Here is a 22,006-nt window from a genome sequence, read left to right as displayed (position 1 = left end):
GTCCATCACCTCCAGAATATCATCCATCCACCTTGCCCTTGGTCAGCCCCTCTTCCTTTTTGCCTTCCACTTTCCCTAGCATCAGCATCTTCTCCAGGGTATCCTGTCTTCTCATTATGTGGCCAAAGTACTTCAGTTTTGCCTTTGATATCCTTCCCTCAAGTGAGCAGTCTGGCTTTATTTCCTGGAGTATGGGCTGGTTTGATCTTCTTGCAGTCCAAGGCACTCTCAGAATTTTCCTCCAGCACCACAGTTCAAAAGCATCTATCTTCCTTCGCTCAGCCTTCCTTATGGTCCAGCTCTCGCAGCCATAGGTTACTACGGGGAATACCATTGCTTTAACTACGTGGACCTTTGTTGTCAGTGTGATGTCTCTGCTCTTAACTATTTTCTCAAGATTTGTCATTGCTGTCCTCCCAAGAAGTAAACGTCTTCTGATTTCCTGGCTGCAGTCAGCGTCTGCAGTAATCTTTGCGCCTAGAAAGACAAAGTCTGTCACGGCCTCCACGTCTCCCTCTATTTGCCAGTTATCAGTCAAGCTGGTTGCCATAATCTTGGTTTTTTTGAGGTTTAACTGCAACCCAGCTTTTGCACTTTCTTCTTTTACCTTCGTCATGAGGTTCCTCAGCTCCTCCTCGCTTTCAGCCATCAAAGTTGCATCATCTGCATATCTGAGATTGTTAATGTTTCTTCCAGAGGTTTTAACTCCACCCTTGGCTTCATCAAGCCCAGCACGTCGCATGATGTGTTCTGCGTACAGGTTGAATAGGTAGGGTGAGAGTATACAACCCTGCCGTACTCTTTTCCCAATCTTAAACCAGTCCGTTTTTCCGTGGTCTGTTCTTACCGTTGCTACTTGGTCATTATACAGATTCCTCAGGAGGCAGACAAGATGACTTGGTATCCCCATCCCACCACTTTGTTATGATCCACACAGTCAAAGGATTTAGAATAGTCAATAAAACAGAAATAGATGTTTTTCTGAAACTCCCTGGCTTTCTCCATTATCCAGCAGATATTGGCAATTTGGTCTCTAGTTCCTCTGCCTTTTCTAAACCCAGCTTGTACATCTGGCAATTCTCGTTCCATGAATTGCTGGAGTCTACCTTGCAAGATCTTGAGCATGACCTTACTGGCATATGAAATAAGTGCCACTGTTTGATAGTTTGAACATTCTTTAGTGTTTCCCTTTTTTGGTATGGGGATATAAGTTGATCTTTTCCAATCTCATGGCCATTCTTATGTTTTCCAAATTTGCTGGCATATGGCATGCATCACCTTGACAGCATCATCTTGCAAGATTTTAAACAGTTCAGCTGGGATACCGTCATCTCCTTCTGCCTTGTTATTAGCAATGCTTCTTAAGGCCCATTCAACCTCACTCTTCAGGATGTCTGGCTCTAACTCACTGACCACACCGTCAAATCTATCCCCAATATTATTATCCTTCCTATACAGATCTTCCGTATATTCTTGCCACCTTTTCTTGATCTCTTCTGCTTCTATTAGGACCTTGCCATCTTTGTTTTTGATCATACCCATTTTTGCCTGGAATTTACCTCCAATGTTTCTAATTTTCTGGAAGAGGTCTCTTGTCCTTCCTATTCTATTATCTTCTTCCTCTTCTGCGCATTGCTTGTTTAAAAATAATTCCTTATCTCTTCTGGCTTACCTCTGGAATTTTGCATTTAATTGGGCATATCTCCCCCTTTCACTGTTGCCTTTTGCTTTCCTTCTTTCTTGGGCTACTTCCAGTGTCTCATCAGACAGCCATCTTGCCTTCTTGGTTGTCTTTTTCTTTGGGACGTTTTTTGTTGCCACCTCCTGAACAATGTTGCGAACTTCTGTCCATATTCTTCCAGGACCCTATCTACTAAATCTAGTCCCTTAAATCTATTCTTCACCTCCACTGCATATTCATTAGGATATTAGTGAGCTCATATCTAACTGATCTGTGGGTCTTCCCTATTCTCTTTAGCCTGATTCTAAATTGTGCAATAAGAAACTCGTGATCTGAACTACAGTCAGCTCCAGGTCTTGTTTTTACCAACTGCGTAGATGTCCACCACCTTTGGCTCCAAAGGATGTAGTCAATCTGATTTCGGTGGCCATCTGGTGAAGTCCATGTATCAAGTCGTCTTTTAGGTTGTTGGAAGAGAGTGTTTGTTATGCATAGTGAGTTGTCTTGGCAAAATTCTATCAGTCTATGTCCCGCTTCATTTTGTTCTCCCAGACCATGCTTGCCTGTAATTCCAGGTGTCATTTGACTACCCACCTTAGCATTCCAGTCTCCTGTAATAAAAATAACATCTCTTTTAGGCGTATTATCCAGTAGGTGCTGCAGATCCTCATAGAACTGATCTACTTCTGCTTCTTCAGCATCTGTGGTTGGGGCGTATATTTGGATCACTATGATGTTAAATGGCTTACCCTGAATTCGAATTGAGATCATTCTATCGTTTTTTGGATTGTATCCAAGCACTGCTTTAGCCACTTTATTATTAATTATGAAGGCTACTCTGATCTTTAATTATGAATATTTATATACCACCCTTCAATTACAAATTTCCAAGGCAGTGTACAGCTACATCAAGAAAACAAAAACAATAAAACAACTGTAACTGACAAAGCAACAATAAGCAATGGTTAGAGACAGCACTTAATGAAAACACATAATGGAAATGAAAAGCCTATCAATCAGGCTTGTTGTAAAATTTCTCAGTCACCTTTCTCTCAAAAAAGACCCAAGGAGACTTACAACAAACATATAAAATATAAAATAACCACAAACGATTAAAAATACCATAACATAATAAAACAACTAAAACCTTCGTGCAGACCATAATCAAAACAACAGATGCATAAAGAGCCCATCATATGCCTTGAAATGCCTGGGAGTAGAGGAAAGTCTTGACCTGGTGCTGAAAAGTTGATGATGTTGGTGCCAGGTGAACCTCACTGGGGAGAGTATTCCACGCCACCACCAAGAAGGCCCTCTCCCTTGTTGCCATCCTCTGAACCTCCCTTGGAGGAGGCACTCTGAGGAGGGCCTCAGATGCTGATTGCAGTGTATGACTAGGTTCATAGCAGGAGAGGCACTCGGTCACCTGTTGTAGTCCTGAGCTTCATAGGTCAAAACCAGCATCTTGAATTGGGCTTCATCTGGCATCTAAAGGTCTTTGCCTGGCATCTAAAAGACATCATTGCAGATGCTGGGCAAGCTTCCCTGGGAACAGAATTCCACAAATGGAGGTGCTACAACTTCAGATAGTGAGAAGAGTCTCTGAAAAAGATCTTAACGTACAGGCAGGTTGATGTGGGAGAAGGTGTTCCCTCAGGTACCCAGATCCCAAGATATGTAGGACTTTCAAGGTAAGCACTGGCACCTGGACTGTGCTCAGAAAAGGACCAAAAGCCAGAGAAGCTCTTTAAGCACTAGCAAGATGTGTTTTCACTGACTGTTCAAGGTTAGTAGATTAGCAGCTGCATTTTGAACTCACTGCAGTTTTCAGCCAGTCTTCAGCAGCAGCCCCATTTACAATGCATTGCAGTAGCCCAATCTTCTCACTGCTGAGGTCCTGAAAAACTTTCCTGGGTTCCCCCAAACAGTTTGAAAACCAAGGCACTGTATAAATTCTAAGCATGATGATTAAATCCAAAAGTCTTCCATCTTGATCCTCCTGTTCATTGCCTCCATGAGGCCACTAGGTGAGATCAAACAAAGTTTTAAGTATCATGGGTATGCTGATGGCACACAACTGTACTCCTTTGCTTTTCTTATGACCCATGTCCTGCACTCTCTATGCTTATCTGGTGCCTTGAGGTTTTGATGCGAGTTGACTGAGGCGAAACCAAGACAAAATGATGGTCAAGCTTTGTGGCCAATAGAGATTATAACAACTCCATCTGTGGGGTCTAGCCTCCCTTGATCACATGGGTTCATAGCCTTGAGATGGCCTTGGATCAATCATTGCACCCAGACTATCAGAATGGGCGGATGGCCAAGTATATCATTCAACAGCTCCATCTGTTATGGAAGTGATGGCCCTTCCTATTAGATTCAGACTTGCCAGCTGTCATCCAAGTGCCTTCACAACCTCAAGGACAGGCTTTTGTTATCTACTCTACATGGAGCAACCATTGACTGACTGTTTTTTGATCCAGTTCCAAGCAAATTAGATCCAGTCAATGCAATTTTGTTCCAATTCTCATACTTGTCTGTATTCACTACAATATCCAACAGGATTTTGCATTCTGAGTTAGTGCTGTTCCTCTTTTCCGTTTTTCATTCTGCAAAAGATTTATGCAAGTTTAACTTTACACATCGTGAAGAACCCTATAGGTTTCAGAAGAGCTGACTCGCAGCACAAGACGTTAACCGAATGCATAAATCATTGCAGAGGCCTATTTCTAGCCTATTTTCATTAATAGATTTTTTTTTTCTGAACAGCAAATGCACGGTATTGAAGCCTGGAATTAGCAGCTAGTAAAACTTCCTTTCAAAAACCAAACTGCTTTGGTTAGGTATTACATGGCACTACTTTGTATTTTTGAGTTACACTGTTAACATTCCTAGCACTGATGTGGATCTATAATTTAGTGCTTTTAATTGGGCAAACATTACCTACCCAGACCACATTTCAGAAATATAGCATTAACCCCAAAATGTTCAACATCTGTGTTTTTATAGGAATGTTTACCTATGTTAGAGTTGGTGGTGGGAGACCAGAAAGGGAATAATAAGTCAGGACTTTCGTCAGGTTTCGTGCGCCAGTCAACATTTGCACAGTAGTCCGCAGTGAGGTGTTGAAAAGCAAGTTGTTAACCGGTGATAAGAATTCCACATTTGTTGTTTTCTTAAACAATGGTCACCTTTCTTTACAGTTAGTTTTATCATCATAGCCATTTATTTGAATTTCAGCAAAAATGCATAAAAATCTGTGTGTCCCTTAAAACCAATTTATAATGAGATTAACAGCTTGTCCTTTTAAATGTTTTAGCAGCAGTGGTGCAAATGCTGGCTTGTGCCACTCCAGTTAAAGCCACATCCCTGTTGTGATGGGCTGAGCTAATAGTTTGCACCTGACAAAGAAGTAACCCTCTTTTTTAGTTTCAGGTATAGCCTGGCATTTGGTAGCAAACAAATAGGTGTGGGTCACAAAAGTAAGTAAATTAAAAACAACACAAAAATAATCATAGATAATTATCTGTGATAACTGTGGATGTTTGTGCATTTTTAAATTAGGGATTAACAGATGGAGAGCAAAAGTGGGCTCTGAGAGCTCTTACCATTGCAAAGAGATTCATACAGCAAGCCTGGAAGGATAAACACCCACCACCCATCTTTCAATAGTCTAAAGATGTTACTGCTCCTGATGTATTTGAACGTATATCCTATAGTTGTTAATTTTGTCCAGATGCTTATTGAGATATATGGACTACTTATATTAATGTATATATTTGAAATAGAAGTGTTGGATCTTTTTCTTCTTCTTTCCTTTTTATTAACTGTGTTGTGAATGTTGTTAATTGTTACTGGGAATGGATATTTTTTTTGTTTTTGTTATGTTCTTTTTTGTCCTTTCTCTTTTTTTGTTTGTTAAAACTGCAAATAAAAAAATATTTAAAAAACAAAACAAAAACCAGAAACAAAGATAGGCATGCTGGTCCATGAGGGAAAAAGACCCCAAATCCACAGTTGGGCAATACCTTTATTAGGACCAACCAAAATTCCACAAAAATGTGCAAGTTTTAGACTTCTCCAGAGTTCTCCCCTACAAAAAGCAGAGGATAACGGAAGAAACAGAAAAGTCAAATATCTGGCCAGATATTTCTGTTTTCTGTTTCCTCCCCTGTCTGTGGACAGAAGAAAAAAATACTGTAAGCCCCACCTCCCACCACACCTCTCCCCTGTCAGCAAGAGTCAGCAGGGTATAGTACAGAGCAGAGCCTCTAATATCAGAGGTTCCACTCCGACAACATAGGCTTGTTCTCTAAACTGGTTTCAATTCCATCTTAAATTGACTGCAAGTTGGGATACCCATAAACTTTTTCAGTTGTGACACCCTCCCTTTGTGGAACTGTTTTACTAAGGGCTGAGTCAGATATATACACTTTGTATGGTGTGAGCCCCCTGTAGATCTGCAGTCATCCTTTTTAGGACAGATATACAAACTTGCAAAGTGAATGCTGCTCAGGAGCAACCATTCTTCCTGTTTCCAGGAGAAACCGGCTGTGCAGAGTGCTGACTGGCGGGCTCTTGTGGCACTCATGAAGTCACTTCCCCCCACTCCAAGTTTTTTTTTTTTTATGCATTCAAAAAGAAAACTTTAAAAAATGTTGCCAAATAAAGGTTTACAAATGGTAAACATGCTGGGAAACCAGGGTGGGAGGGAAGAGATTTCTCAAAGCATGGAGACAGAGCTAAAATTGTCACTGGAGTAGAAGCCAAGAATGTGTGTCAGTAAAGAAGTAAAAGTGGGAAAAAACTGCAAGAGACACCCGCCCCCTGAGCATGCTTTTGGAGAGAGGTATGTCTATCTTGTCCTCAACTTAGTTTCAGTTATCACTTTTCATTAGCGATTTTAGCTACCATTTATTTATTTGTTTATTAATTAATTAATTATAGTACCATTAGTGTGCATGATACTGTATGGAGTACAAAAGGACAGGTCCCTGCTCTGAGGAACTCACAATCCAGGGCAGGCCCTACCACTAGACATAGTGAGGTAGCTGTTTTTTGGTCTCATGAAAGGGCATAAAATGGTTAGTTGTTGTAGTTGTCATTATTATTATTATTTCTTACTGCCAGGGAAGCGGAAAGGTACTTGTGGTATTTTCAGATGTACTGTATGTACCAAAATAACTTGACTGGTCTTAAATACTTGATTTTAGGAGTGGGGGCATCATTTGCTCCTCCATCTCAGGCAGCAAAACGTATTGGGCCAGCTCTGTCAAAGTCTATAATGTACCACTGGGGAAACAGCAGAGGAATAGGAGGGAAGTGAATATTTGTTCTTGAAAGCTTTTGCTGGCCACTGCTGATTTATCATTCAGTCACCTCTGAAATAGCAATTGTCGCTATAATCTGGTATTTTTATGATGTTGTGTGTTTTCCTGTCATTTCCCCCCCCATCCCACCCCCTGATGGTTTTTGCTTTTAAATCTGAAGGGTGCAATCCTATGCATATTTAGACAGAAAAAGGTCCTACAACTCCCAATATGCTCCAGCATCCCAACCCTGGCTGGGGCATCCTGGAAGTTATAGGACTTTTTTTCTGTCTAAACATACATAGGATTGCACACACACAAGAAGAAAAAGCGACTATTGAATTATAGAAATCAAATATTTCTTCTGTCAATGTCCCAGAGACCAATGCAAGCTTATCTTTACAATCAACCCTATTCTTTCTTTAGTCTTATGTTAATTGGCTTCAATCTCTCCTATTGTTACAACACCAGTGACAAAAGCTGAACTTTTATCTGTAAGATCAGTCTCCAGAAAAAATTGCTGATAGCTCTGTTTACTTGAACACCACAGTGATGCTGTCCCAGGAGGCACCAAAATAAAGCTGCAAATGGAGCAGAGGCTGTATAGCTGATACCTTGGAGGCCAGTTGTAATAAATGCCCAGCTCTCTTGGGAATCAGGGAAGACAAAGCAGCACGCAGTATAGGCATCTGTGTGTGAATTTTCTCAGTGTACCTAGAGTCTATTGCAGTCATGTGAGCTTTGTTCACTGGCCCTTTTCTCTTTTCAGTTGTCAATATTAGCACCAGAAGTGACTTCTGACTTCATGGGAACCAGGAGGGGAAGGGGTGAGTCATTGCTCTTTTAAGCCACATAAGCGCTCTCTCATGGCATGGCTTTTAGAGACAACACAAAGAACTGGATCTATATGGGTTCATCTCAGCCAGATGTTGAATCCCTTATGGGAGAAGCTGACCACGCTCCGTTCCCACAGAAATCAACCAGCGGAATCCCAAACCTAAGAAAAATGCTCAGCACATGAAAGGAACAACTGTGCAAAAATATTATTATACTTCGGATCTTTCTGAACTTTGCACATGACCAAATTGTCTTTGCAAAAATTCAGTGTAGAAAAACATAACATGCAGAAGGCAATTCTTGCAGTGCATATTTTACCTCTTTCCATGCACGTACTATCTTTTTGAAAACGCTAACTTATTTTTAAAATAGCCAATCTGCAGAAAGATACCAGCAATGGTATATGCATATTAATAAAGAGACAAAAGCATATCACCACTGCAAAATAAAGGGAAATGAAGTACCTGAAAGATGTGATGCGCAACACAATTCTATGCATGATTACTCAGATGTAAGCCCCACTGTATTCAATGAGGCTTACTCTCTAGTAAATGAATTTAGGATTTCAGCCTTATCATGAATATCAGCTATGGCTACTTCAGCCGTCCCCAACCTGGTGCCCTCCAGATGTTTTGGACTAAAACACCCAGCATTGCTGACCATTACTGGCTGGAGCTGATGGGAACTGAGGTCCAAAATATCTGGAGGGCACCAGGTGGGGGAAGGTTGGGATACTTCACCAGATGCACTTAACACAGCCATTCTTCTTTTTCAGTGAGAATAAAACACAGTCATTAAATCGGCCCAATATAATAAGGTCCAGCTTAAGAACACAACAGGAATACATTATTAATACTACTGTAAGGCATCCCCCTGTCCCAGTTTAGTTTCCTTTGGATGAGAGAGCACTCGAGTCTTACAGTGTCTTTATAATATTTGCTTTATTTACAAAATTAGTGCTGGACTAAAGTATTTGGCCCTGCTTTTTTCAGCTCTTTTTGGTGGGGTGGGTGAAAACTCCCCCCAAAGGTTATATTCATTGGGAGAGGGAATCACCGATTTTAGGGTGAGAGATTAGCCAAGAGTTTTTACTTTACTTCTTCTTTAACTAAAAAAAAGAAAGAAGCTAATCCACTGCCCCAAGTGGAGGCTTAGCTACACTTGGCATCCCAGCTTCCGTTCCTTTTGGAAATTTGGACCAAAACACACCATGGGAGTGATGCTACATCATGACCTAGTGTCATTCCTAGGGGCATTCTTGCAGGGGGTGGGGGGTGAGATTGGCCCATGGAGTTTGGACCAGTGGCCTAGCTGTTCTTTTTTCTTTTTCTTTTTTTAGTTAAATAAAGGGGAAAGAACATTGTGCTGAAATGTACATTCACTCCCCACCCAATAGCTGGCCATCCCACAAACACTGTCAGTATTCCCCCCACTTCATGGGGGATGAATGGTTCCACAAAGGTGGTGGTTCCACAAAGGTGCCCCACCCTAACAAAAAGAAAGGACAGCCCACTGGAAGCAAACAGACACTCCCTCAGCAAGCAGCAAATCCTAAAATAAGTGCTTCCATTCCATCAAACTGTACCTTCGGCCAACTCCAAAACCTCTCTTTGTCTCTGTTTACTTCAGGCAGCAGATTTTAGGATACTATTAATGGGCAGCAGATTGTCAATTATTTAATATATCATCATCATCATCGAGATTGCCACTTAGATTTTCTGCTGCAGACACCAAAATGACTTGATCCCTCTCTGCTTACAAGCCATATAACACTAGTGCTGGACCTTTGGTGGTCAGTTGTTGTTAGTCCTTTGCTAGGCTGGGGGAACTGACTAGTCATTGTGGGTGGTGGAATCTGCATGGAGGAAAGATATGCAAAACCTTGTTCAAAATAGCACTTTTCTTCTGGTGCTATTTCCTGTGTTTCAGGCTATACATTAAGGCTACAATCTTATGCACACTTAGGATACTGAACACAGTGGGAGTTACTTCTGAGTAAACATGAATAGGGTTGCACTCTAAGGACAGTTGTCCTTTTTGGGGTGGAGAAGGGATTTTTTTCCCCCCAGATTTAGTGAATGGGGTCCATGTAGGTCAGGGTGCAAAACCTTTATGGCTGCAGAGGCCACATAAGGTAGGTGCCTGCTGGTGTGGTGGGACTAGCACATGTGCATGCACATTCATATACAACTCACACTCATACATGCACACCACTCACTCATTCTATGCTTGTCTTGTATACATTCCAATATTTAAAACCCTTCAGTTTAAGATGGGGTGGGTAACATGTGCTGACCACCTTCCCCTGACCTATACACCAAATCAACCCCTGAGATCTTCTGAGGAGGCCTTACTGGTCATTCCACGACCAATAGTGTATCATCAGGGAATGGCATGTAAGCGGGCCTTCTCGGTAGTGGCACCAACCCTTTGGAACACTCTCCCACGTGTGGTTTGAGAGGCGGAAACTGTGGCAAGCTTCAAACGCCTCTTGAAAACACATTTGTTCACTCAGGCTTTCCCTGACTTGTAATCAGTAGTCACTGCTGTTTTACTGCTTTTGTTGTAATGTTTTTAAGGTATTTATTGTTTTATACTGTTTCATATTGTATTGTGTGTTTTTATGTAAACCGCTGGGAAATCCTGGGATGTCAAGCAGTACAGAAGCAGCTTAAATAAATACATTCCCTTAGGGATATTCTGTCAGGGATCAGGACCCTCCTATGCCCCCATCACATACACAAACTACTACCACTCATATACACATCCATGCATTTCTCCTCTCACTCACACATACACACACCAACTCACTCACAACTTTAACCCTCCCCTTCCCTCCACAGCTGGGGAAAAACACTCTAGGAATGAGCTTTATGGCTCCTACCATAGAAGCCTTGTTCCTAGAGCATCCTAGGAAGCAGGCAGGAACCTTTGAATACTGCTTTCTAGGATGCTCTAGGAATGAGGTTTGTGTGGCAAGAAAGCATAGAGCCCATTCCTAAAGCATTTTCCCTCTCTCTTTTTTGGTGGCTGCCCGTAGTCTACACATTCTGCACCCCTGATGTGGATGCACCCTAGAAAACAGAATGTAGGGGGCACTTGTGATAGCTGCTGGAGAACCCTAAATGCAAGCAATCTATCATGACCTGACTAATAGGCTGTTGCAACTCCCAAGTGCTGAGTGCTTGGGGATTCCATAGAGGAAGAAGCTTTGAAGGGGAATTCTGCTTTCTCATCACGCTCAGCAACCCCCAGACTTGAATCATTTGGACTCAAATGGATTTTCTCTCCCCCACCCCATCTCTCTCATCTTCATTCCTGCAATGCTGAAGATATTTGCATGACTTATCTACCTAATGATCTAAAACCCATGGGACCTCTTTCTGAGTAAACACAGATCAGGTTGAATGATCCTCGTCGGAGAGGATGAGCTCAAAATAGAATTGAATTAATTGAATGGCGTCTTGGAACACTGCAACAGTCAAATATGAAAACCATGAAAATATCACAGGGCAGTCAAACGTATGTAGAAAAAAAATGGCTGCTGTTGCAAGAGGTGTACGCTATCAATTAAGAGTCTATCAGGAGTTATATAAAACTTTATTATTATTATTATTATTATTATTATACAAAACTGAACTTTGTCTAGCCTTTCAATCCTGTTCTCTCTCTCTTTTTCTTCCTCTGCCATTATGCTGAGTCACTTCCTAGTCATTGTTCAATCTGTGCCTTCCTTCTGGGTCACTGAGTTACTCTCCTGCCTGCATTCTTAACTCTTACTTGGTTCCATTTACATTCAAGGCCTTGGCATAGTGCCCTCTAATGGGGCCTCTCCTTCAGGGGGCCCATGAGCCCCTGGCACTGGCAGCAGCACAGAGATGAGTACTGGATGACTTGAAACCATTATCTCCCACAATACCCCAGAACAATGCTATGTCAGGAGCACTCTGGAGTATTATAGGACATTTAAATGGTAACTCCAAGCCACCTGGCACTCAGCAGAGCAGCAGAAAAGCCCCCCCCCCCCCGAGCAGACATCAGTGGTGGGCCCTGCTGGGGGACCAGCAGCTGCTCGAGGATGCTGGGTGATGCCAGCCTTGCCTGCACTGATACAGCTGCCAAGTGGTGGCTGAGTAGAAGGGAAGAACTGTTTGATGCAGGTTCAGCTGTGTGTGCAGAAGTTTCTAGTGAGTCTACATTGGTGTTAATCGATTGTATCAATCCATTCATGCTTGTGTAGGGTAGTCATGCATCTTACTTTACAGGGGTCATTTCTCTGCTGGAAGGGCTGTCAGAGGGCAGATTCTGTTTGAAGGGCTGTCCAGTCCAAGTCCTATTTAAAGATAAAGCACCATAAGAAGGGAGAGCAGAGGTCTTGAAGTTGCCCATCAGCAGTTAGCACCTGGATAGCAGACTGAGCAGCTGGTACATAGGCCACCTGGTCACAGTCTTCCTACTATGCTGAGATGTATTGTTCTTTTTAAGAACATAAGAAGAGCTATGCTGGATCTGCCAAGGATCCATCTAGTCCAGCATTCTATTCACACAGTAGCCAAACAGCTGTCGATGAGAAACCCACAAGCAGCACATGAGTGAAACAGCATCCTCCCACCCATGTTCCCCAGCAACTGGGGTACATAGGCATACTGCCTCTGATACTGGAGGTAGCACATAACCATCAGGACTAGTAGCCACAGATAGCTTTATCGCCCATAAATTTGTCTAATCCCCTTCTAAAGTCATCCAAAGTGGTGTCCATCACCACATCTTGTGGAAGTGAATTCCATAGTTAACTATGCTCTGTGTGAAGAAGTACCTCCTTTTGTCTGTCCTGAATCTCCCACCAATTAGCTTCATGGGATGACCCAGGGTTCTAGTATTATGAGGGAGAAAAATGTCTCCCTATTTACTTTCACATCATGGGATGACCCTGGATAAGATAGGATGACCCAGATAAGATGGGATGAACCTGGGTTTAAATGTGCTTCTACACACATAAATTAGCATGTGCAAAGTGTATACAAATCTGCATCCCCTGTTCTCCCCCACCTTCCCTCTGATGTATTTGGCAATGTATGAGCAGCCACTCAATGCTTCCGAATAGTGGTGAATGATACACATGCATCCTTGTGCAGGTGCCGCATGCAGGGGCACCATTTCAGGTTTCAGTGGGGGGGAGGGGGGAGGCTTCAGAGCAATGCCCAAATATCTACTCTTGAATATATGCAAATTAAATTGAAAAAAGGCAATGCATTCTATTTGCAGTTGTTGTGGTTAATTTTCTTACTTCGCAAGAAATAGGGATATGAGTACTTCTGGGAAATATAATCATCCACGCTCTGAAATCAGCCAGGGGATGACTACCTCTTTGTCCTCTCTAAATGGTGCCCCTGGCCACATGATCGAACCTGTAGAGCTCAGATTTGGCCATTCCCCTTCCCTCAACCACCCCCCAACTGTGACCACAAAGTATTGCAGAGTGTACAACCTACCACACATCTCAAAGGTGGCTGGATCTATTCCTATTGCATTTTGTACATTAACTTCATTCGATTTAGGATGAGGAAAGGCAGTAGCAAACTGGAACAGCACATGCTTTGCATACAGAACATCCCAGGTTCAATCCTGGCATCTCCAGGTAGGGCTGGGACTGTAAGCAGTACTGAACTTGATGGACCTAAACTGTCTGACACAGTTTAAGACAGCTTCCTCTATAAATAGCATTAGTTACAGCTCTACCTCTCATTCATATCTTCACCAGGGTTAGCCGTGGAATCCCTGTCTAAATGTCTGGAGACGGTGAGTGGCTAGATGGGGAGGAATAAGCTGAAGCTGAACCCTGACAAGACCGAGGTACTTTTGGTGGGAGACAAGAGGAGGTTGGGGGATGGTGACCTGGTGTTGAATGGGGTACGGCTACCCTTGAAAGACCAGGTCCGCAGCCTGGGGGTGATTTTAGACTCCCAGCTGTCCATGGAGGCTCAGGTGTCAGCTGTAAGCTGGACAGCGCTGTACCAACTCCATCTGATACGGCGGCTGCGCCCTTACCTTCCCAACCATCTGCTCCCATTAGCAGTACATGCCCTGGTCTCCTCTCGTCTAGACTACTGTAATGCGCTCTACGTGGGGTTCCCTTGAAGACAATTCGGAAGCTGCAGCTAGTGCAGAACGCGGTGGCTCACCTAATTAAAGGCAGCCGCCGGCATGATCACATCACTCCAGTGCTGAAGGAATTGCACTGGTTACCAGTTGTTTTCCGAGCCAAATACAAGGTGTTGGTTTTGACCTTTAAAACCCTATGTGGTTCAGGCCCAGCCTATTTCAAGGAGCGCCTCCAGCAACACCAGACAGGTCGCTTAACAAGATCAGCCTCGGATGGCCTTCTCTCTGTCCCATCAGCCAGGACAGCTAGGCTGGTGAGGACGAGGGAGAGGGCCTTCTCTGTGGTGGCCCCCACTCTGTGGAACTCCTTCCCTAGGGAACTCCACCATGCCCCCTCTTTAATGAGCTTCCGCCACGCACTGAAAACTTGGTTATTCAGGCAGGCATTTGGGGTGGGTTAGGGTATTTTTAAATAATGTTTTAATGTATAATTTTACTGTTTTAAATTGTACCATTGTACATCACCCAGAGTGGCCAGGTGACTGGCCAGATGGGTGATTAAGAAATTTAATTAATAAATAAATAGTTATTCCTAAATAGCATTAGTTACTCTCATAGGGGTTATGTAGGGGGATGGCATGCATTATTTTTGTATTGTTCACAAACTCTTTACATCACCTTTCCCCAACCTGGTGCTCTCCATATGTGTTGGACTACACCTCCCACCATCCCCAGCCAGCACATCTGGAAGACATCATGTTGTGGAAGGTTGCTTTATATACAGGAGTACCTTCCTCACCATATTTTTTCCATCACAAGGACCATGTTCAGGGAGGGAGGAAAACCCAGAGTTCTCTTTGACTCTGCTTCATAGAGCAGGGATGGGCAGGAGATAGATCTCCAGACGTTTTAGACTTCAATTCCCAGCATTCTTGACCATTGGCCATACTGGCAAGGCCTTATGGAAATTCAAGTCCAAAACTTGTGAAGATCTAACTTCTGCCCACCCATCCTATAGAGTAACTACGCCTTCTCTCTAAGGTGGACTGTAGCACCATAGGTAGGAGTGGAATGGGCATTGTTTTATTGACATTTACATTAATAAAAGCTTGGGAGTAGGGAAGATGTATTCTTTCAGAAAGAGTCCATACTCTTGCACTCTTCTAATTTTAACTCAGCCATTGATTATAGCAACTTAAATCACACTACAGGTGCAATCCTATACATGTGTACTCAGCAGGATGCTCCACTGAGTTTTATGCAGCTTACTTTCGGAAGCATGTATACAGGAATGCAGCTTAAGTGATAGTAGCCTCAGTTTTAAACTAACCTAAAAAAAAATCCAACCTGTCTTCAACCTGCAAAACCTCCAAATTATAAGCCATTCAGATTACAGATGGAGGAAATTCAGTATTACTATTATAGGGAGTTGGAGCATCTCTTATGAAAACTGTGATCCACTCTTTCAGGGTTGAAGCATGGAGTTGATTACAGTGTTTGGTGATAGTGAGGGGATTTTTTTTTCTTTTTAATCTGTGGTGAAATCCTGACTCTAGTTACACAGAAGTCAGTCACCAGATCACAGTGTCTTTTTGTTCCATAATGTTTAATTGGTTTGTAGTGGATTGGTAGTAATGGTCAGTGAGCTCACATTACTGGTAATGGGGAGGGAGAGAGATGCTGCATAAAAATGGTTTGGTTGGCCACTGACTCTTTGATTTTTATTCCTTGCAAAGTGAAACAAGTAGGGAGAACTTTCCTACCTGCATCGTAATTACGGTGTAACACAACTATCTGTAATAAAGAGGCAGTACCATTGTTCTACCTTACAGGGCTATTGTAAAATAATGTAAGTGAAGCGCTTTGAACACTTGAAATATAATTGGTGTATAAGTGCTGGGTGCTAGAAGCCTGACTTTTTGCAGTACCAGTATGTACTATAACACTCAAGAATAGTAGAATTTCAAATTTGGAAAGGCATCCCTAATCTGATTTTGAATTATCAAGCCCCATTGCTTCCTTTAATTCGTTTAATTCTTTTCTTAATAATTCAAACTCCTTTGGAGATTCATGTAATGGGGCAGAAGGAACCAAGGAAGAGACAGGAGAAGTCCTAACAGCTTGTACAGCTCCTGCTTTCCCTGTGATTTGAGCCTGTTCTAATCTCTGTTGTTCCAGTACCAAAGCCTTTATAAGATCTTCAGCAGGAATTTTATCAAATTTAGCCATGTCACAACCAAAGATCTTTAACCAATGCAGGGTGCAATCCTATGGCCACTAGACATTGCCTAGAGGGCCAGAGGATATGCTCTTTTCCGGGAACCGACCTTGGTTCCCAGAAATCCGACCTCCCCCCTCGTCCACACTGCCTCGGAGGCAGTGCAGAGAAGCCCCGTCCATCTGCGCTTGGAAGACGAGTGCGAAGCGACTGAAAAAGGGAGGAGATGGGGGGCGTTCCGGGGCGGGGAGAGCGGAGCTGCGCGTACAACACATCCTATGTGTCATACGGCAGCTTCCTCTCCCGGTCGGCCTCCCCGCTGCTAGATAGCCAAAAACGGCCGTCTAGAGAAAAAGAGCAAGGCACAAGAGGCGCAGAGGGAACGATCCCCCCATGCCTCTCCTGCCTTGCTTTGGACAGGCGGTCACCTCCGAGGTTGGAGGCGGCCACCTATCTACTTAGGATTGTGCCTGCAACCCCTTAAACTTGGTTGTCCTACATACCACCTATCACTCGGTTTACTTGGGGTGGAACCGCTTTCAAAACTCCTAGAAAATGCAGAAGGTGGTGTTTGTGTGATTAAAGCAATTTTCTTCTTAACCATCACTGTAGTTTCTGCCAAGCCATACTGTATCACTGTTCCCACATACCTAATTTATCCTTCCAATAAGGATGCAAGCCTGTACTAATGCCCCTAAGTAACTTAGTGGTCCAAGCGCAAGCTTGCACAGTAGCACTCTGGCCTGGAGATAACTCCCCAAGAACAATTTGGGCCAAAGTGGAGCATTGCAAATATGCCAAGAGGTCTCCTATTTCTTCCTGCTCTTCACTGACTAACAACCTCCGTCTTTCTCTAGTTCCCATCTGTAAGCCAAGTTTCCTAAGAAATCTTAAAACAGTCCATTCTGCTCGTGCCCCAGCATCAGCAGATGCCTCACAGACACTAGTGGCCTTACTGAGGTCCAATGTAATTACCAGCTGTTCCATTTCTCCCCTCTCTAGGTTATAAGCAAGATGGACTTTGTATAATCTATCAATCTTATCCATAAAGCCCTTAGTAGGACCAGTCTCCTTAGCAATTGTAGCGATATCAGCAGGAGATAAAGGAATGGTAGTAGTAGTGACTGGTGGTGCACCATCTCCTTCCACCTCTGGTATTGTGGTAGATCATCATGTCACCACTGCCACAGATGACCCAATAGGATTACAACATGTGTCATCCCAATATTCATGATCTTCACACAGTGAAAAATAAAATCCATCACAAGGGTCATCACTACTGTTGTTATCTGTAACACAAGCTATTTGTAATTTAGCTTGTTCAAGTTTTCTCACTATGTTCTGCATTTTAACCTTACAACCACAAGATCTCGGGGGAGATAGGTCTCCAAGTTGCTTAGAGAGACTTTTAAACAACTCCTGGAACCCTGGGATGTGAACAACTGTCCCTGCAAGTCCTGTCCTTTTCTTTCAGAAAATACTTTTGCTCTCCTTAAATTGCAACCTTTTCCTTTGCTGGTAGCATTTCTTCCCTTAGCAGTGCCACTTGGTTTTCATATCATCAATGGCCTTATTTAATTTAATAGTTACATTTTCAGCTGTCTCCCTCTTTTTTGTCTCAGCTCTAAGCTTACTCATGGCTCCTGCGCACCCCATGTATGCTACATGTTCTGCCGCAGCTTTCTGTTCTTTGTGCCTTGGTTTATGAGACAAAATATAGGTAGAGAAGAATTCACTCATTACCTCCTTAGAAGGAATGATATCTTCCCAGCATTCTTTGTTATCCCATGGGGACGGGCCTATCTCCAAAAGAGCCTTTAGAAAAGGATCAGGGAGTTTCCTGAGTCCTTTCATCGTTTCGAAATTGTCATTCCCTGTATCCAAGGTCATCTTATCCTGCTCTTTTTTGTTCCAAAACATATTTTCAATTAATATTTTAACTTTCATCAACATTCAACAAATTCCAAGTTTCTGTTGTAATGTTATAAACAAGTCAACCTTACTCTGAATTGTCCCAGAAGGAATAGAAGTACTACTTATATTACTTGGGATCTATAGGGTCTCTGCGCCTCCTACCCCCCAACAAAATAGGAATATTCTCATCAAAAGAACTTCACTATATACATCCTTCAGATGAGTCCTTCACGTGTAGAGCGTCATTCACTTCCCCGCCCCCTGCCTTCTCCATGATCTGTTAAGATAAAATTATCTCCCAGATCTCAGTCAACTTGATCACCTAGCTAGAGACCTTGAAGGTAATTTTATCTTAACAGAGGTTTCCGTAGAGGTCATCTAGTCCAACCCCCTGCTCAGTGCAGGCATCTTGCAACTACAGCATCCCTGACAGATGGCCATCCAGCCTCTGCCTAAATACCTCTACAAAGGAGAGCCCACCACCTCCCAAGGCAGTGAAAAACTTGTACCGTGAGGAAATTTATCCAAACGTTTAGCTGAAATCTGCTTCCTTGCAACTTCCAGCCATTCATTTTTGTCCTGCCCTCTGGATCAACACTGAACAGGACTGCTCCATCTTCTGCAAGATAGCCTTTCAGATATTTTAAGACCACTCTCAGGTCTCCCCCTTAATCTTCTCTTCTCCAGGCTAAACATTCTAGCTCTTTTCACTGTTCCTCATAGGACTTGGTTTTTAACCCCTTCACCATCCTGGCAGCCCTCCTCTGGACACACTCAATGTCCTTCTTTGTGGCACTCAGCACTGGACACAGTACTCCAGATACAGCCTGACCAGTGCAGAATAGCCCTCTTCAGGCATTGAAAAAGTGTGTAGGGTCTACACATGAGGAGGGGGAGCAGGAACAAACACACTAGCTCTGTCCCAGAGAGTTGGCTATTGGGCGGTATAGAAATGAAATAAATAAATAAATAAATAAAAATGTTCTCATCACCCTCCAGGTGTAGAGAGCGACTATCTGCAGCAGGGAACTTCCTCTATCCATGGAGGCTCTCCACACAATTTAGAACCCTGGAAAATCAGGATCCAAATCATGTGGAGTCTCCACAGATAGAGGATGCTCCCTGCTGCAGACAGTTGCTCTCTACACAAGAACAGTTCTGTGAATGGGGAGGTAGGGCCTAAAGCACTCATCCCCACTCCTGTTCTTTATGTGTAGACCCTACATGCTTTTTCAGCACTTGAGGAGGGCTTATTACTTCTTGTGATTGGGACACTACTTCTGTTAATGCAGCTGAAGACTGCATTTGCTATTTTAGGAGCTGCATCGCGTTGCCGGCTCACATTCCCACTTATCGCGCATTCTCCTCTGGTAAGTAAGTTGGCAGGTTTCCGAAAACCTGCTCACCCTGTTTGGTGACTGCAGGAAAAAAGAAAGGTGTTTGTGCACCACGGGAAGCATCACGAAACCACCACGGGAAGCATCACAAACCCACTTTGAGCTCTGTTCAAAAGGTACTGTCTTGAGCGGGTCTCGGCAAAATCAGAGGCGTTCAACCTCCCCCAGAAGTTTTATAAAACCTCGATTGCTTCTGGCTTTTTACGGCTCACCGCACCCTTCTGTTCCAAATTAATCCAGAATACTGGCTTCATACTCGAGGGGAATTAAGAGTCTCTCTCCCCGACATAAATGTGAAGGATGTAACTCGCCGACACCTTTTCATATCCCCTTGTTCACAGGGGTGGCTTCGTAAGCTTTGGAAGAGGCAACTTCTCCGAGCTCAGGGCGGGGTGTGTGCGTGTATGCGCTTTGCTACGCGACGTGACGGCTCTGGGGGCTTTCCGTGCGAAAGGGTCCTGTGGAACAACGCGCGGGGGAAACTCTGCGTGACCCAAAGAACGGGCTTCTTGATCGAAGGAAGGCGGGAAATCGTGGAGCCGAGGCGAGAGCGCCTCCTCCGGAGTTTTCCCGCTAACGTCTCCCAGCTTCCTCCGACTCCACGACGCGGGCTCGTCCGTTCGCCTCACGCAAACACGCGCGCGACCCGGCTGCTTTTGTTTAGGCGGCGGCGCTGCCCTTCTCTCCTCAGGCGCGGCTCCGCCCCGCAGGTGACTGGTGCCCGAAGCCGGGAGTCCCGCCAGAGCGTCCCGGGCGGGCGCTTCCTCAAGCTCGCGGCGCGGGCTGGAAGCAATGGCAGGCAAGTGGCCGGGAGTCCCGGCGGCTTCGGGCCTTCGTGTTCCCTTCCCCAACGCGGAGGAGCCGCTGCCTGTGGAGGCGGCTCTCGCGGGAGCGGCGTGTGCGCCCGGCCCCCCGCCCCTCCTTCCTTCTCCCCTCGGCTTTAGCCGGCTGCCTCGTCTGACCACCTCCGAGCCCGCCTTCCTGGGGCGCCCTCTGTGCGCCAGCCTTCCCGTCCGCGCTACTTGTGGGAGAGGAAACCGGCAGGGGGCCATCCATGATAAGGCTGGACGCTGGGTGTGTGGAGATTAAAATGGGGCGAAGAGTGAGGAGGACTGCGGCGCGGAGGGGGAGCTTAAAAAAAAGAAGGCTTTACAAGTGTGGTATTCTTTGGGGAGGCGGGGGAAGAAAGATGAGCGGGGTGTGGGGCAGCCTGCGAAGCAAGAGGGGCGCTACGTGATCTTGAGAGGTGTGGGGATGGAGCCGGCCCTACCGTTAGGCGGAGTGCGGCGGCTGCCTCAGGAGGCTGTTCTTGGGTGCCACGAAAGGGCGTATAATGGTTACTGGTTTAATTTATAACTGTAACCCTTTTTTTACTGCCAGAGCCGGGGAGAGGCGCTTGTGGGGTGTTGTGCCTCAGGTGTCAAAATAGTTTGACTGCTCTTGGGTATCCTGATGGACCACGACTGTGGTGAGCATACCGTTTGCTGCTCTGACTCACGCAGTAAAATGTCTTGGGTGGAGGAGGAAAGGCGGGGGTGTCATTTTTTGGTTGGCGTATTTAAAGGCATTTGTAGCCCGCCTTTCCAGCACAAGGTGTTCGAGGGGCGCTGCAATGCAGAACCAGAAAAAGAAAGGAGGGAGGGCAAGCTTTGCCCCACATGTTACACTTCTGTAGTGCGGAGTACAGGGATGTGTAAGGCAGTGTGGACGTCAGGGGAGGTCAGTTCTCCGGGAACCAGATACCCTATGGCCGTCTAGCCGCTGTCTAATGGCCATAGGATTGCTCCCTTATTTATTTATTTTATTTCTATACCGCCCGACAGCCAAAGCTCTCTGGGCGGTTTACAAAAGTTAAAACATTAAAATACATATACAAAGTTTAAAAACCATTTACATAAAAACATATGGACAATATATACAACAACATATAACTAGAACAACTTTGAACTAAAAACATTTTTTTTAAAAAAATCCAACAATATAATACAGCTTAAAACAACACTGCTTAAATCAGTATACAAAAGTCAGCAGAACGAACAGGAGTTCTAAAAAGGGAAGGCCCGCTGGAATGATAATATCTTTAATGCCTACTTAAAAACCTTCAACGAGGTCAGCGGGCACATTTCAACCGGCAGGTCGTTCCACAACTGCGGAGTGGCAAAGGAAAAGGTCCTCTTGTGTGTGGCTGCCAGTCTCACATTAGGCAGCTGCAGCAGTTAGCCCTCAGAGGACCATAGGTGGTGGATTGGGACGTAGGGGAGAAGTCGCTCCCTAAGGTACATTGGACCTAGACCATGTAAGGCCTAGGTAAGAACCAACACTTTATATTTTGCTCAGAAACAAATTGGCAGCCAGTGTAAAGATCTTAAAACCAGTGTAATATGGTCTCCACGGGATGTTCCCAGAGACCAACCTGGCTGCCATATTTTGTACCAGTTGAAGTTTCCAAACTAAATATAAAGGCAGCCCAAAGTCCAGCGCATGCAGAAATCAAGCCTAGAGGTTACCAGCGTGTGCACCACTGTTACCAGGTCCACATGTTCCAGGA

At 44.3% G+C, this 22,006-nt stretch overlaps 1 protein-coding gene and 1 long non-coding RNA gene across 4 annotated transcripts in view; one reads left to right on the top strand and one right to left on the bottom strand.

Annotated features, from left to right (window-relative positions):
• Positions 1 to 22,006, bottom strand: part of LOC146360202 (uncharacterized) — a 237,175-nt gene that overhangs the window by 53,630 nt on the left and 161,539 nt on the right. For 2 of the 3 annotated variants that reach the window (XR_014786956.1, XR_014786955.1), the window contains exon 4: positions 12,086 to 12,160. The exons of the other annotated variant lie outside the window; for it this stretch is intronic. This is a non-coding gene — a long non-coding RNA (uncharacterized LOC146360202). The remainder of the gene's footprint in view (positions 1 to 12,085; positions 12,161 to 22,006) is intronic. 3 annotated transcript variants of the gene reach the window in all.
• Positions 20,121 to 22,006, top strand: part of BCL2L11 (BCL2 like 11) — a 54,869-nt gene continuing 52,983 nt past the window's right edge. The window contains exon 1 of the mRNA XM_084829112.1: positions 20,121 to 20,257. The gene's annotated coding sequence lies outside the window, so the exon portion shown is untranslated. The remainder of the gene's footprint in view (positions 20,258 to 22,006) is intronic.

This window comes from Heloderma suspectum, chromosome 1 (assembly GCF_057233095.1).
Source record: "Heloderma suspectum isolate Gila_16-S chromosome 1, 16-S_ref, whole genome shotgun sequence".
Taxonomy (NCBI): domain Eukaryota; kingdom Metazoa; phylum Chordata; class Lepidosauria; order Squamata; family Helodermatidae; genus Heloderma; species Heloderma suspectum.
Note: the sequence above shows the minus strand (reverse complement) of the source record. Positions and strands in the feature narration are given on the sequence as shown.